This window comes from Staurois parvus, unplaced genomic scaffold (assembly GCF_062004578.1).
Source record: "Staurois parvus isolate SC_StPar_1 unplaced genomic scaffold, SC_StPar_1.0 ptg000970l, whole genome shotgun sequence".
NCBI lineage: Eukaryota > Metazoa > Chordata > Amphibia > Anura > Ranidae > Staurois > Staurois parvus.
Window position 1 is genome coordinate 182,808 of NW_028318766.1, and position 15,409 is coordinate 198,216.

Here is a 15,409-nt window from a genome sequence, read left to right on the forward strand (position 1 = left end):
CATACATGATACAAGAGAAGGTCAGAGACTGCAGACATGACACAGGAGACGGTCTGGGTCTGCAGGCATGATACAGGAGATGGTCAGAGACTGCAGGCATAGTACAGGAGATGGTCAGACACTGCAGACATGATACAGGAGAAGGTCAGTGACTGCAGACATGATACAGGAGATGGTCAGAGACTGCACACGTGATACAGGAGATGGTCAGGGACTGCAGACATGATATAAGACTGTCTGAGACTGCAGGCATACTATATGAGACTGTCTGAGACTGCAGGCATACTACAGGAGATGGTCAGAGATTGCAGGCATACTACAGAAGATGGTCAGAGACTGCATACATGACACAGGAGACGGTCAGGGACTGCACACGTGATACAGGAGATGGTCAGGGACTGCAGACAAAATACAGAAGATAGACAGAGACTGCACGCATGGTACAGGGGATGGTCAGAGTCTGCAGTCATAACACATGACATGAGATTGTCAGAGACTGCAGGCATACTACAGAAGACGGTCAGCGACCGCAGACATGATACAGGAGATGGTCATGCTCCGTCAGGCTTCGTTCACATATAAGCATTTTGCGTTTGATGCTTTCTGCAGTGCTTTTTTCAGTTTGTTTTGCATTTTTCTACATGAGTTTTTGACGTTTTTACCGCTTTTTGCATTTTTGTTCAGCTCTTTTTTTTTTTTTTGTTAAAGTGTCTTTTTTTTGATGGGCAGAATAAAAATGCAAAATGCGCCAAAAATGCACTTCCATGGCTTTCAGCATCGTCTCTATTGTAGCAAAAATGCTGCTTTTTGGTTTTAAAAAAAGTCCCTGACCCTTTCCAAAAATGCAGCAGCTCAAAAAAGCCTAGATGTGAACGTGTCCCATAAGAAACCGTACTAAATGTACTGTAGTGCGTTTCTGCAAAAAAGCACTAAAAAGCACATTGGTGTCAACCAGGGGCGGACTGACAACTCATGGGGCCCCTGGGCAATAGGGGATCATGGGGCCCCTGTGTCCGTGCCCAAACTCAAAAAATCCTATGCAAAAAAGGTACCAGGGGCATCTCATGGGGCCCTCTACTGACCCCGGGCCCTTGGGCAGTGCCAGAGTTTCCAAATGGTCAGTCCGCCCCTGGACCAGACAATATATGTTTATATCTTTAAAGTGGAAGAATCACACACCAGCAAGCAATAAACATGAGAAAGCATGAAAATGAGAACTGGACAACAAACTGCAGCAACCTAACAACAGTGCCGTGAAAAATGTCTTCATACCCCTTGAATTTTTCCCCATTTTCTCATGTTACAACCAAAAAGGTGAATGTATTTTATTGGGATTTTATGTGATAGACCAACACAAAGTGGCACATAATTTGGAAGTGGAAGGAAAATGATAAATGGTGATAAATAGATAGTATCATCTGTGCAGTTTATGTAAGGTTGCTGTTAACTACATCTAAGCAATTGTTGCACTTTTCCCACTGCAGCCCCCACCAGAGGATTTCTGCTTCCATTCTGTACAGTATGACCCGAGGTTCACACCTAAGCATTTTCTTCAGTGTTTTGCAGAAATGCAGTACAGTCCATTTAACATTATTTCCTATGGGACATGTTCACACCTGTGTGTTTTTTCACCCGGTGTGTTTTTTGGAAAGGGTCAGGGACGATTTTAATGCAAAAAGTTGTGTTTTTGGTTCAATGGGTCAGGGATTGCATATGCATTGCGTTTTTGCCACATTTTTGATGCGTTTTGCATTTTTAATCTGCTTGGCACCAAGAAAATTACAAAAACCTGCAAAACGCGTAAAAAATGCAAGTGCAAAAACGCAACACAAAATGCAATGCAGAAACGGCTCAGACGCAACCTGCATAGGTGTGAACCTAGCCTGATACGCATGTATATTATTTTAATAAAATTCATCAAAACAGACCCTCCACTTCTATATTGCATCTTGTAAAAGACTTTATATTGCATCAACAAACATATGAATTATATTTAATATAATGTCTGTGTGACAGACCAAACCCAGACAGGAGCTATGGGAGGGGACTGCAGGTTAGCCTCTTCCCTACTAACCATGGCCTTGGGAACTGAGGGGACTCTATTGTTTGGGAGGTGTATGCCTGGGGGGACCTTTTTGAAGTAGTTTTACTTCGGGTTCAAGTTTATGTTACCCAAATGACAGACTCTGAGAACGAGAGGACCAACATACAGATTTGGGGCCTGAGGGCCCAAACCAGCATTGACTGTTTCAAACATCCCCGCCCCCAAGACTCTGAGACACAGAGCAGAGGTAATCAGCTCAAAACAACCTAATTATTAGGGGTGAGATGTGTTTACCGTTGTGTATTTGGCTCATTTTTAAGTGAGTCACCTTTTGTTTGGTCCTCCTGGAGGTTCCTACATGATGGGATTAGTCTTGTGTTAACTTGACCTCATTACCTAAACAGTGTGGGATGTTTATCACAATGTGTAATGTTTGTTTTTATTGTTCATGTGGGAACTGCCCCTATTTATGAAGTGTGTAAAAACCTGTATTTCTGTTCAATAAAGTAGTTCCAGTTTGGCATCTAAGCTAGTGTCGTCTTGTCATGGGTGCACTGCCCAGCTAAAATACCTTGGTGCTGTGTCCCAGAGGCGAGGAATCAATCCTCTGACAGAATCAGATAGTTTTATGGTTTGGTGGCTGCCTTCAGGCCTGCTACTGGGCTGGCTCCTACCCTGCTGCTCAGGCTGTCCCTCTTGGTAGATGGTGGCACAGTGGAGGCCTTCTTTTCAAGCACCTGCCTATAGCTAGGTAACTTCCCTGGGCCCCCTCCCAGGCTCCACATTCCAGCCTCTCACTCCATCTTCCACCTGATACTGACTGACCACTTCCTGCTGACCAGGCTCAGTCATATGTGAGGACTGTCCTGACCCCATGCCAAGCCTTCTGCTTGGGGATTAGTCAAAATCCCTCACACATACTGATAAGCCCCACCCACTGCCTTCTAGAAACTTCTCAAGCTTCTAGAGCAGGGGGAGGTATCATGGAACTGACTTGCAGAGCCCTCAGCCCTGACCTAAAGTTACCTGGCTGACTCATACCAGGCTGCTAGCCAGCCTCTAACTAAAAACCTATCTAGATCCCCCTGGCTAACTAGAGGGGCGCTACACGTACATGTGTGTAACAGAACATTTAATAGGCTACATCATGGTCATGTGACCTGAATGCATCTTTTCTTCACCACCCCCAGGCATGGCCTCCTGTATATAAGCAAAGCTTCAAAGTTACTAATCTCCTCATTCAATGATTACAAATCTTTTTTTTCAGTGACATTTTTGTAGGATTGAGCCATAAAGAGAAGATTGGCTAGTACTCCTAATCACCATCACCATTGCACGGCCCAGGGTCTTCAAGTAAAAAGGCCAGTAAAAACAAAAATGCATTATAAAGACCACTGAAGGAGATCCAGGACCCATTCACATCCTGCAGCAACTGTAAATAATGTTTTATAGCACCATATGTTAAAGTATGAACTGTTGTGTTGTGTCATTAGTTTTGTCTGTTTATTTTGTGCATTTAGGCGTGCTGCCTGCCCATTCAAAATGCATTTTAACACTTGATAGTGCAATGCATTAGTGCACTATTCTCCAAACTGCATTCCGGAGTCGAGATGTGGCCCTTTGCTTGCCTTTATCCAGCCCTTGGGACACTATTCCTTCCACTGATATAAGGCACTATTCCTTCCTACACCAACAATGGGGAATAATTCCTGTAACTGATACCAACAGTAGGCCACTATTCCTACCACTGACTCCAATAATGCGGAGCTTTTCTACCTACTGACACCAATGATGGGGCACTATTCATTGCCCTGATACCAACAATGGGGCACTATTCTTCCCAATGACGCCAACAATGGGGCACTATTCTTCCCAATGACACCAACAATGGGGCACTATTTATTGCCCTGATACCAACAATGTGGCACTATTCTTCCCAATGACACCAATGTTGGGGCACTATTTCTTCCCCAAATACCAACAATGGGGCAATATTTCTCCCTCTAATACCAACAATGGGGAGTTCTTGACACCAAGGCATTTTCTACTCTTACTGGCCACAGTCCAGCCCTCTCAAAGTCTAAAGGACAGTAAATTGGCCCTTTGCCCAGAAAGTTTGGAGACCCCTGCATTGGTGCCAGCACCCCTGCATAACCAAAACATTTTTTTTTCTGCTGTCATTGGCCACCTTTTTGTTTTCATGTGGCTTTTAACCGTAGATACCAGAAGAACCAATATTTTTCTTTCAGTGACCATCATTTCCTTCAGAAATGTGAATGTGTCTGATTTTTACAACATATAGGTGAAAATGAATATTAAACTTGCAGATATTTGTTTTTATTTGACCCAGAATATATGAAATCACTTAAAAATGGAATAAACAGAAGCCGGTGAATTAATAATTTATAATTCCATAAGGAACATAATTCCACAAGGAGCATCTTTGCCATTTCATGAAGCTGAGTAAGGTGGTGGATGAGGTGGTTGAGACATTGCAAATAAAACGTCATTCTGTACTACAAACACCTGTGAAAAAGACAACAGAAAATATCAGATTCAATAAAAGGCTGGATTGGACAAAATAAAATGAAAGGGGATCTACACTCTTTTACAAAATGTTTTCTTCTAAAGTTGGCAGCTAAGTTGACCAATATACTGTTAGCTCATGATCTTGTCTTGAAATGCAAAATTATTGCATTTTAGCCTCTACATACAGAAAGGCTTCTTTACAGTAAGAGCTGTGAAAATGTGAAACAGACTCGCTTAAAAAATAGTTCAGGCCAGCCCAGGAGATTGATTGAAAAAAGAGCTGTGTGCATTCCTAAATACACAAAATTGATAGTGACACCAGAGATTGCTCCTCCAGGGAATATCCAAATGCTTTATGGAGGATTGGGAAGGAGTTTATTTTTTTTGTCCCTGCTGGCACAAACTGGACCATGCTAGTGTTCACCTTAAGCATGATTTTCCCAAAATCCCTTTATGCGATTCCATATGCTCTAAAGGGTACCAGAGCTTCTCCTCTCTTAAATGGTGCATGTCCTCACTATTATATATACACTTGTCTGGGGGGGGGTCTCTAAACAAAAACTTCTGGCCCCTCAGTCCTGCCTTTTCCTGAGCAAGCTGGAGTTTTTTTGCCCCCCCCCCATAGTGGTCGCACCAGGCAAGGGGCGAACTGACCATTTGGAAACTCGGGCACTGCCCGAGGGCCCGGGGTCAGTAGGGGGCCCCATGAGATGCCCCTGGTACCTTTTTCATAGGCTTTTTTGAGTTTGGGCAAGGACACAGGAGCCCCATGATCCCCTATTGCCCAGGGGCCCCATGAGTTGTCAGTCCGCCCCTGCTCCAAGCCATTCAAACTGCGTGCATGCTCATTGCACCCTCGCCTTCTCTAGCTGATCTCAGCTACCGCACTGGGCACGCCTGCAGTTTAAATGGTCAAATGCGACCACTACTGAGATCAGCTGGGACAGGGGCCAGAGCACTGTGCACACACACAGTCTGAACCAGGCCTGGACTGGCCATAGGGCACACTGGGCATTCGCCCGTTGGGCCAGGGCCCCCTCGGTCCGTAGTCTGTTGATGACCAAGCTACACAGTAGCAGATAAGTGGCAACCGTGGTCACCGCTCACCTCCCGCTATGCAGCCATGCCTGTGCTGTGCTCTCCCCCCTCCCACCAATGATGTAATTTGGGACCAGCAGGCGGGGTGGGTGTAGCCATACCACCTGGAGCTCCAGATTGATGTCTCTTCCTTCCAAGGGCCATTGACACCTCTGTGTAATCGTCAAGAACTTGTTGAGCTGTCTGTGTGTTGGATAGAGAAGAGGAGGCCGGGGGCTGTCTCGTGTATTCCACACAGAGGTGGGATGGGGGCCCGGGCGGACATCTGTCATTGGCAGTCAGTGAGCAAAGGGTTTTGTGATGGAGATGGAGCTTCTTCTCCAGGTGTGAGCACAGCAGTGCAAAATTTGTAGAGTTAGGACTACAGAACATCGGGGTGCCATGACGTGGCTCTGTGGCTTACGCATGTATTTGCAACTGTGTCCTAACTAAACCCCTGTTTTTAACTCATACTGGTAGACCGGTGAATTCGGTTTGTTTGCAGGCTGGTTGGCAAGCTGACCTGGGAATTTTTCTTTTTTGTTGTTTAACATGCGTCACCCTTCCATGTGCTCCTTGCCGAGAAGGCAAGTTATAGACGGAGGAAGTGGCCATTTTGGGGGCAGTGGCCGTTTTTTGTACTGTGTGTGTTTGTATGTATGATCTGGGCTGATCTTTGTGGGGATACAGGTGTGCACAGCTCAGCATCTGTCTGCACATGTGTTTTTTATAACCATTATTCAACCAGTTGCCTACCGGGCACATTCACCCCTTTCCTGCCCAGGCCAATTTTCACATTTCAACACTGTCTTACATTGATGACAATTGCACAGTCATGCAACACTGTACCGATATTAATTTTTTTCACACAAATAGAGATTTCTTTCGGTGGTATTTATTCACCACTGGGTGTTTTTATTTTTTGCGCTATAAATGAAAAAAAGACCAAAAATTTGGGGAAAAAAATGATTTTTTTCTTTGTTTTTGTTATACAATTTTGCAACGAATCTTTCTACACAAATTTAGACCAAAATGTATTCTGCTACATTTCTTTGGTGAAAATAACCCAAATCAGTGTTTATTATTTAGTTGGTAGGAAAGTAAGAGTTTGCAACCTATAGGACATATCTAAAAATCGATAAATCCTGATGTACTGACAGCTTTATTTCTTGAGGCCCAAAAATGTCAGCACAGTACAGATATCCCCCAAATGACCCCTTTTTGGAAAGCAGACAGTCAAAGGTATTTAGTGAGAGACATGACGATTTTTTTGTAGTTGTCATTTTTTGTCATAATTTTGTGGAAAATGAAATGAAAAAAAAGTTCACAATTTTTTTTTTAACATACAGGTGAAACTCGAAAAATTACAATATCCTGCAAAAGTTAATTTATTTCAGTAATGCAACTTGAAAAGGTGAAACTAATATTTGAGATAGACTCATTACATGCAAAGCAAGATAGTTCAAGCCGTGATTTGTCATAATTGTGATGATTATGGCTTACAGCTCATGAAAACCCCAAATCCAAAATCTCAGAAAATTAGAATATTGTGAAAAGGTGCAATATTCTAGGCTCAAAGTGTCCCACTCTAATCAGCTAATTAAGCTATAACACTTGCAAAGGGTTCCTGAGCCTTTAAATGGTCTCTCAGTCTGGTTCAGTAGGAATCACAATCATAGGAAAGACTGCTGACCTGACAGTTGTGCAGAAAACCATCATGGACTAACCCATAAGGAGGGAAAGCCTCAAAAGGTTATTGCAAAAGAAGTTGGATGTGCCCAAAGTGCTGTATCAAAGCATATTAATAGAAAGTTATGTGGAAGGGAAAAGTGTGGAAGAAAAAAGTGCACAAACAGCAGGGATGACCGCAGTCTGGAGAGGATTGTCAGGAAAAGGCCATTCAAAAGTGTTGGGGACTTTCACAAGGAATAGACTGAGGCTGGAGTCAGTGCATCAAGAGCCACCACACACAGACGGATCCTGGACATGGGCTTCAAATGTCGTATTCCTCCTGTAGATATAGTCATTTTTAGCAGGGGTTCCCCAAGCCCTGATATTTCAAGGGTTCCTCTGTGTTGCAAGATTGAGAAAGGCTGGTCTAAGACCTTTGCAAAATCAAGTAACTCAAAGCACACTTTCTTTTTATTGAAAGAAGAGGTTTGAAATATTTGATCTTGCCCCAGGAACAAAAGTTTGAGACTAGCTTTTTTCAATACCTGTAGCACGTCTGCCCTGAGCTGACTAAATTTAACTAGCTGTAATCAGCTGAGTTGCAATTTATTTTTTTGTCCAATTCAGGTTTTTCCCCACACCTGGTGGCTGGTTACTTTTGTCTGCTGCTGGAAGAATATTCAAGCAAAAGAGTGGGAGAATCACTCACTAGGTTTTGAATGTTTATTGGACCCTAGCCAATCCCTGAGAGACTGACCCAGAATGTGTGGCTGGGGAGAAGATACATATTTGGGAGGAGCAGATCAGAGCTTTCTTTCTCTGGGGCTTCCCCCCTGGGAGGGAGACTGTGTGTATGTTCCAGGGAAGCTACTACTACTAGGCCTCAGTACGTGCTAGGTGCTGAGGCCCTGAAGGAAATTTACTGGAGTGGAATGTACCTGTGGAAGCTGGGCTAGAGGGAGAAACCTTCACTGAAAAGTGTTGCAGGGGAGCTGGGCAGAAGCTGTCCCTGAACATTGTGGGTAGGACCTTTCTCCTATAGCTCCACCTACTGAAGTACCTATTGAGGGTTAGATGTCAGGAGGTGCTGCAAAGGACTTTGTTTTCTTTCATAGGGTTATAGATTTACTAGCTGTCTCCTCTGGAATAGGTATATTTTTGAGACTGCTACTTAAGGGCCCACTGCTACTACTATTACTGCTGGGAAAAGATTTTTTTTTGTGTATGTGCTTTGGATATCCTGCACTTCAAACCCTCAAAAAATATAAAAAAAAAATTCTAGACTACAGCCTGAATTTGTCTGTTTTTGGATTGGGAACACAACAGGCAGCTTTTGAACAGGTAAGAGGGACTCAAGTTATTTCTAGTTGCCCCTTCTTGGATCATCACTACATACCCCAGAGGAACCCTTAAAAGATTTTGTAGGTCTCAGGGAACCACAGCTGAAATTAAATAATGGGAGTCCAAGGAGACAGTCTTTCACATTGGTGGTCACTGTAAAGAATGTTCCCCTTATAGTGGTGATCAGAATATTACCTTTTATAGACAGCTAAAAAGATCATTGGTGTCATGCTCTGGTTCTGCCAAGTGGAGTTGGACGATGAAGGCACCATCAGATGGTGTCATGCTCTGCCTCTGCCAAGTGGAGTTGGACAATGAAGGCACCATTAGATGGGAGGTAAATCAGACACAGCTCAAGCAACCCAAAGCAACTTTTGAAGGAACCTTAGCTGAGAATGGCTGTCCTAGACAAACTGCCCTAAAAAAGGGGATACTGCAACTGCCCAAAGCACATTGGATAAATACCTCCACCAACAATAAGGTCCCATTCACACCTGAGTGATTTTTAGTCCAAAGCTTGAAGCTCCAAAATGCTTGAGGAGAAAACAATCAATTATTTACTATGGATATGATTCACATCTCCTTTTCAAGTTGCCTGGAGCCAAACGCCTGAAGTTCTGGAGCTTTTTTTGTTGCTTAAATTGAGCAGATTTGTAAAATTTTAGAGCATTTTTTATTCCATTGAAATTAATGGAAAAGTGTGATTTGCAAATTTTTTCACTTTTTTTTTCCTGTGTTATGGCATACTTTTCTGGTCAAATAAAAGTTAACTCCCAAAAAGGAAATGACAAAATATTTCCCAGGATATCAACAAATCTCCATTTTGTTCAGCAGCCCTGGGGGGGCAACATGAAGGAGGCAGAGTCACTGTTGGATTCTGAGAATTTTATTTGGATTGGGGAAGCAGCACCCCTGCCTATACTATCCAAAAGAACCGTCCTACAAGTACCGAGCGGGCAAGGGGAGGGCATGGGATCAGATTGAAAGCCAAGGTTTTCCAAACTGGCCAAACTTCAATGCCACTGTGAAGGATAATAAAGGTAAGGTAAACCCATGCAAAAACACACACACACATATATATATATATATATATATATATATATATATACCATATGTGAGTATATATCACTTTACTATAAACACCCACTCCCTCTCCTATGCCCAGCAGCAGCTGCTAGCAGGAGGGATAGCAAGGCCACACTAGTAGATGGGTGTCAGCATGTCACATATACAGGAGGGCACTCTGTGACCCCTTGTACTGTATATTGTATGGATTATTCTATTGCCTCAGGCTGCCATGGGACCTGTCCTGTTGGAGACATAAAGTAGGATGCAAATTGATCCCTGATATGTGTATTGGACATTGATAAAAAAAACAACAACAATCATGATTCAAATGTCATACTAGACATTGGCTAACCTTTTTATGGAAATCCTGGTGTACTCAAAAAATATTTCTTCGTGAAAACATAGGTCATTGAACATGGCCCAAAAATGGCCTCTCTTTTCTCGATCAGCAATTACCAGATGGATCCGTTATCTCCTTGGCCTACTCTTCCTCTCTTTTTTGATGAAGGAAATATGACGTAACAGTGGCTGCTGCCACAAAACACGCCATCTCATCATCACTCATCTTTGCAGAGCATGGAACAGCGAAAAACAGGAAGAAAAAGATATTTAATCCAGGAAGCAGAAGAAAAACATAGCAAATGATGAAATTGATGATATTTCCCTTCATTGGCTAATAAAAAAAAGCCAAAGCTCAAAAACGCTTGAAAAACTCTGTATGAGAACAAGCAAAAAACTCAACACAAAGGTGCAAAAAATGCTCATAGCCGCTACGGTCAAGTGTGAATGCAACCTAAACCTGTCTATGAACATGATTGTTCTGCCTTCCTTTTAAAATTGAAGTTTGCCTCTCTGAATTTGCCATGCGTTATAATGATTTTTTGTGTTTGCATTCCTATTTTTTTCATTTAGTTTTAACTCATGTTTCACCTGGTGCACTAATGTCTAAAGCAAGCTACCTGGTTTCTTCCCACTACCTGATGGACCTTTTATTGTGCCAAAATATATCTTTACCTCAACTGGTTTACTTGTTGGCTGGAAATGCTCTACAGTAAAAATATCTGAAAAATAAAGTGAAAACTTTCAATTACTACTACCTCATAGTGTCTCCAATAGATGGAAAAATAGACCAGATCCATGCAGACCAATATGGATGCAGTAAAGCTGACGATAGCTGTAACAATGTTCATAGCAAGAGAGCCCTTGATCTGGAAAAGACATACAATCACTCTTAAAGCTGAAAATGTAACAAACGCATTTAATAGCAAATAAAATTAGAATTAATTCCTTAAGAAGCAGCACTATAGTTTCAGCAAATCTTTATACAGTGCTAAAAATATATATAACAATACCAAACCGTAAGCAATGATCAGGACAATGTGGAAAACCACCAAGTGTACAATGATCACACTCAAAATCTTTCGAAAAACAAAATATTCAGTGACAAACACGGTGTGCAAACACATTTTTTGTTTTGTGCTACAATGACCTTCCACCTCTCTGCAGACAACGACTCAGCAGATGGTAATGTCTATCTTATTACAGATCAACACATTCAGCTTAGGACGAATGATGCAGGCATCAGATGTTTCCCTCCTCAGAGCCAAGGTATCTCCTCCTTAATCCTCCATATACAGTAATGCAGACATACAGCATGCAAAACACTGCACTTATTTATATCTCATACTCATATACGTGTCCCAAAATCATATATCACAGGATTACGAAGATCTAAAAGTTATACAAAAATATACCAAAATATACATAAATTAATATTATAAAATAAACAATAAAATAATTTAAAAAATACATTATAAGATTTTACCCACTCCAGCTAATGTACACTGCTCAAAAAAAATTAAAGGAACACCTTATAATCAGAGTCTAGCATCAAGTCAATGAAATTCCTGGGATATAGATTTGGTCAGTTAAGTAGTAGAGGGGGTTGTTAATCAGTTTCAGCTGCTTTGGTGTTAATGAAATTAACAACAGGTGCACTAGATGGGTAACAATGAAATGACCCCCAAAACAGGTATGGTTTTACAGGTGGAGGCCAGTGAAATTTTTTTTCCTTACGAATGTTTTCTGACTGTTTTTCCCTAGTTTTGCATTTGGCTAGGGTCAGTGTCACTACTGGTAACATGAGGTGATACCTGGACCCTACAGAGGTTGCACAGGCAGTCCAAATTCTCCAGGATTGCACATAAATACGTGCCATTGCCAGAAGGTTTGCCGTGTCTCCCAGCACAGTCTCAAGAGCATGGAGGAGATTCCAGGAGACAGGCAGTTACTTTAGGAGAGCTGGGCAGGGCCATAGAAGGTCCTTAACCCATCAGCAGGACCAGTATCTGCTCCTTTGTGCAAGGAAGAACAGGATGAGCACTGCCAGAGCCCTCCAAATGACCTCCAGCAGGCCACTGGTGTGAATGTCTCTGACCAAACAATCAGAAACAGACTGAAGGCTCAACATCCTCTAGTGAGCCCTGTGCTCACTGCCTGGCACCATAGAGCTTGATTGGCATTTACCACTGAACACCAGAATTGGCAGGTCTGCCACTGGCGTGCTTTGTTTTTCACAGATGAGAGCAGGTTCACCCTGAGCACATGTGACAGACGTAAAAGGGTCTGGAGAAGCCGTAGAGAATGTTATGCTATCTGTAACATCATTTCAGCATGACCCTTTTGGTGGTGGGTCAGTGATGGTCTGGGGAGGAATTTCTATGGAGGGACACACAGACCCCTACAGGCTAAACACTGGCACCCTGACTGCCATTAGGTATCAGAATGAAATCCTTGGACCCATTATCAAACCCTACGCCAGTGCAGTTGGTCCTGGGTTCCTCCTGGTGCACGACAATGCCATCCTCATGTGGTGAGAGTATGCAGTCAGTTCCTGGAGGATGAAGGACTTGATACCATTGAATGGCCCCCACGCTCGCCTGACCTAAATCCAATAGAACACCTCTGGGATATCATGTTTCGGTTTATCCGAGGTCGCAAGGTTGCACCTCAGACTGTCCAGAATCTCAGTGATGCCCTGGTCCAGATCTGGGAGGAAACACCTCAAGACACCATCTATTGTCTCATTATGAGCATGCCGCAATGTTGTCAGGCATGCATACAAGCATGTGGAGGCCATACAAAAATTGCTGAGTACCATTTTGAGTTCCTGCAATGAAATTTTAGCAAAATGGATTAGCCTGCTGCATCATTTTTTCACTTTGATTTTCGGGGTGTCTTTGAATTCAGTTCTCTGTATGTTGATCATTTTCATTTCCATCAAACGATGGGGCATCCTTACGTTCCTAACACATTACCCAGTCCATATCAGTGTAGATATCCAAAATGATATTTTTCCTGATTTGAGATCTGAGGTGTTTTCAAAGTGTTCCTTTCATTTGTTTTGAGCAGTGTATTTAAAAATGAAAGATAAAATATATATTCACCAAGCTACAATATAAAACATCAGATAGACCTAAAAAATCTAAATTAAAAAAACTGTTTAAATATTATTCAACATTCAACCTTCTGAGCTGCATACAGTCTAACTCATAAATCCATTTCATTTCATTATGGGAGATTTCCCTAATCATATAAAACCACCTTCAGTGTCTCCTGATTGTATCAATGCCACATAATTTTAACTTCCCTAGTATAATATAAATGAAAATTTTTAGCCAGGCTGTGATTTTTAAATTATTTTTAATATTTTGTATATGTTTCCAAAATATGACACTTCGTTTCTGCAGTGTGCAGTCCACATACTGGAGACCACATGGGTATTCCAATAGGAAGGTGACATTACTGGTACTAGATGTAATAAATGTTGTTATGTATTATTTTATCAGTTACGTCAGATATAACTTTTAAAATGTTTTTTTAGTTTTTACTTTGTCAGATTTGCAGACTTTACATCTTTTGCAGGGGAAAAATCTGGTAAAGTAAACATCAAATGCCCCTTATTTTGTGGGAATATAACATTATGCACCAACTAACTTCTTAATTTAGGTGCCTGGAAGTAGTGAGCTACAATATAGGGAAGGGGGTATAGGAACTGTGAAAATAGACTAGTGAAGGACTAAAAAAAAAAAAACAAAGATACAGATTTATTATACATTAGCTATTTAGTTTAAACTCACCATGCATATGTTGGGCTTACCCTCTGCTGCAATGTACTAATAGGACAAACATAGAAGAAGAGAGTTATGTTAGTTCAACTCACGGTATAAAGTAATCAGATGATATAATGGTTTGGGGACAGTTTTATTTTAGATGACAACTGTGTCTTTAGTATAATTTTCCATGAGTCAGTTTCCTCCACCTAGCTTAATACTGCCCACCTGGACAACTACTTACCATCCTTGTTACAGTGATCCATGATCCCACTTATTTCTTTGGGAAGCCATACTTAAGATGGCTTCCAGAGGTCCAGCAGAGTACGGCTTACTCACAGGAAGGAATGAGGCTGAGGTGCACATCTAAACTAAGAGGATGTTTTTGGTGGATAGGCTATATGGTGCCAGTTAGGGTTGCACAGCAAAGATCACTGCATAAAAAAAGGAAGGTGATTATTTATACAGTTGGGTAGTGCATAAGGGTGGGAAGAACTTATTAACGGACAATTTTACCACAGTTATAATTGTCCTTAATTTTATATTTATGTTAAACTAATATTTATATATGTTTATATGCAATCTTGTACAGATACATTTTTAAAAAGGGGGAGCACCAATGAAACTGGTATTATATAACTAATAAGTTTTCTTTTTTTTACAATCATGGAATAAGAGATATGGCAATAATTACAGCTCATAGTTTTGCAACAGTGCAGTACAAATGAAAATGGTTTACAGTTGTTAAAGTGTCATTAAACCAAGACTATGAAAAACTCATTACATGCTGTATAAGAGAGTGTGCATACTCACAAAGCCACTAAAGCATTTGTTTTGTGTAGAGTGAAATAACCTGGTTTATCCTGCTTTCAGCCATCCCTCTCATCTTCTCTGTGCCCCTCTGAAACCTGAGTTTGTGTAGACCAGCTGGTGTCCTCTGCTAAGCATGCACCAATTTCAGTTACTTTCTAAGCTCTTCATTTCCTCATTTTTCTTATCTGCACAACCCACATGTCTATAAAGTCACACCTGTGTATACACAGTGGTAAATGATATTCCTTTCCCTCCATCCTCCTGCTGCATGTCCTGCTATTACCTAAACACTGTGGGGGCAGGATATAGTATACTGATTGAATACATTCAATAAGAAAATTAAAAAAATGCTTAGTTTTAAAATAAATCAGTATCAAATATATCTAATGTAATTGCTAATACTTTTAAAGTTAAAAAAGAGCCTTGGATGCAGATGCTGTCTGTACAAAATGAAAGCTAGTGTCAATAATCTGACTCTGCCTATAGCATGTTAAAGCACAAAAAAGCTAGGGAGCTGTAAACCAGTTATTTGATATTTATATTCTATTTTGAATTGCTCTTGGTTGTGGGGAAAGGCCTACCTTTGCCCGAGCATGTGGGGTACCTTTTTGTGTAAGCATGCTCATCAATGCCTGGAACCAGATGGGGCAGCATTTATGCATAAGTGACATTAAAGCGGAACCCCGGCTCAGAGGTCAGTCATTCACCGTGTGCAGCTGTATGACCTTCAGAGTTCCTCTGTACTATCCTGTGT

The 15,409-nt window shown here is 41.6% G+C and overlaps 1 long non-coding RNA gene across 1 annotated transcript; it reads right to left on the reverse strand.

The window, feature by feature from the left end:
* Positions 1 to 4,359: 4,359 nt before the first annotated feature.
* On the reverse strand, positions 4,360 to 14,799 carry LOC149441585 (uncharacterized). Its single transcript, XR_016307324.1, has 4 exons — positions 14,696 to 14,799; positions 13,870 to 13,905; positions 10,828 to 10,938; positions 4,360 to 4,570 (listed from the first exon to the last, which is right to left on the reverse strand). It is a non-coding gene; the product is annotated as an uncharacterized LOC149441585 (long non-coding RNA).
* Positions 14,800 to 15,409: the final 610 nt, after the last annotated feature.